Here is a 2,538-nt window from a genome sequence, read left to right on the forward strand (position 1 = left end):
CACCGCCCACGGGATAGGTATGGGGTGCATAATAAGGAAAGAAATTGAAATGATCTTCAACAAACATAAAAACATCTTGAAAGATGAAAGTTATCCACAACAAGATTACAATAAGTTCTTAAATCTGTTGCTTCTGTTTCATTACACACAGAAATCGCAATTGCAGTCTCCGTGGTGTAGTGGTAAGACACTCGCCTAGCGTTCCGCGAGCGCTTTGTCAGGGGTTCGTATCCTGGCCGGGGAGGATTTACTGGGCGCAATTCCTTAACTGTAGCCTCTGTTTAACGCAACAGTAAAATGTGTACTTGGATGAAAAAACGATTCTTCGCGGCGGGGATCGTATTCCAGGGACCTGCCCGAAACGCTACGCGTACTAGTGGCTGTACAAGAATGTAACAACTCTTGTATATATCTCTAAAAAAAAAAAAAAAAAAAAACAAAAAAAAACAAAAAAAAAACACAAGGGCCGTGTCGAGGATTCGAACCTGCGTCCGAGAGCATCCCAGACGCTGCATTAATCAACTGAGCTACGACATGGTAAAAGGAATTGAAACCGAAGTTCTGCTGAACTTACTGGATCCTGTAGTCTCTCCGTTGCAGGATCCTGTGTTGCTTCTGTTTCTTGGAGAGTCATATTTAGAGCCCCAGGAGCTCTACATCAAGCAAGATGGAGGGGGGGAAGGCCATATTATGAACTTAAAATTGATCTATTCAATGAACAACTGGAGTTGACTGAAGGGAATGATAAAAGTAAGATATTATCTATGTCTCGCGAATGTCCGCTTTTGATGAGGCAATTGTGAGTCTATGGGCACCACAGAGTGACTTGGGCACGATTTAACCTCTGAACTGATACCGGGATAGCTATGCCAATGAGAGTGCTTTTTAAAAGGTGGTATTTTCTCACAAATGCCAAAAATGACACTTCTGGTATTTGTGAGACGCACACATGTTGGAGTGGATGATCACATTCATCCACTCCTGGATGAATGTGTGTGTGTGTTTCAACCTCCTCATCACATACTGAAAATCATTCAAGACATAAAAGGAGTTTGCAGGGGATGAGTCACAATAACGTGTCTGAAGTATGTTGACCAGACCACACACTAGAAGGTTTCGTTTCACACACGTTTCGGTCAGTCCTGGACCATTGTCAAGTCGACAATCGACTTGAGAATGGTCCAGGACGGACCGAAACGTCGTCGTCCCTTCACCTTCTAGTGTGTGGTCTGGTCAATAAATAGAATTTGAAAGTGGGAATACAAAGAAACATGTGTGCTTTAAATTTGTGTACACAAATAAAGATGATATCACAAACAAAACTAATGAAGACCAAATCACACACTAGAAATTGAAGAGACGACGAAGTGTCGCTATGGGTTCCCCTCTCTCCCCTGTTCTTGCTAATCTCTACATGGAATACTTCGAAACTGTTCTTCTTCCTTCTATTGATACTCGTCCCTCTCTCTGGCTTCGCTATGTTGATGACATTTTTGCTTTATGGCCTCATGACCTTAGTCTTTTCCAGCCTTTCCTCTCCTCTCTTAACAATCTGGATCCTTCCATCCTTTTCAAAGTTGAGTGGGAATCTAATTCCCTCTTTCCTTTTCTTGACGTTCATGTTCACAGCTCTGTGTCCGGGTTCTCTTTCTCTGTCTACCGTAAACCCATGCATAGTGGCATGTACATTCACTTCTTTTCCTACCATCCTCCTTCTGTTAAGAAAAGTGTCCTCGTCTCTCTCTTCCTCCGCGCTCTACGCATCAGCGAACCTCAGTTTCTTGATTCTGAAATTGCCTTTATCTACAAATCATTCTCTCGCCTTCTTCTTGAGGTTATCTTGAGGTGATTTCGGGGCTTTAGTGTCCCCGCGGCCCGGTCCTCGACCAGGCCTCCTCCCCCAGGAAGCAGCCCGTGACAGCTGACTAACACCCAGGTACCTATTTTACTGCTAGGTAACAGGGGCATAGGGGGAAAGAAACTCTGCCCATTGTTTCTCGCCGGCGCCTGGGATCGAACCCGGGACCACAGGATCACAAGTCCAGTGTGCTGTCCGCTCGGCCGACCGGCTCCCTTGGTTATCCTTTGCATTTCATGAACTGTGCCTACTCTCAAGCTAAACGCAATTTCTTTCATCCTAAACCTGCTTCCAACACTAGTAGCACTGTACTATGTCTTCCCTTCATATCTGAACTCAAAACTTTTACCAATACCTTTCGTCCTCTTGACATTAAACTCGCCTTTCGTCAAACTAACACACTTCGTACCAATCTAGTTCACACTGCTCCTCCTGCTTCTAATGCTGCTGGTGTCTGCTCTATTTCCTGTTCGTCTTGTCCTCTCCAATACTTTGGCGAAACTGGCCGTACACTGAATGACAGACTTAAAGAACACAAGAGAAGTGTTAAGTCTGCAGACACTAACAATGCTCTCTTCTGTCATGTTAGGGATTCTAATCATCCTATTGATTGGTCTTCCTATAAAATAATCTTTCCTGCCTCTACTCTACACAGACGCCGGCTTGTGGTCCCGGCTCTG

Source organism: Procambarus clarkii, chromosome 31, assembly GCF_040958095.1.
Source record: "Procambarus clarkii isolate CNS0578487 chromosome 31, FALCON_Pclarkii_2.0, whole genome shotgun sequence".
NCBI classification, from domain to species: domain Eukaryota; kingdom Metazoa; phylum Arthropoda; class Malacostraca; order Decapoda; family Cambaridae; genus Procambarus; species Procambarus clarkii.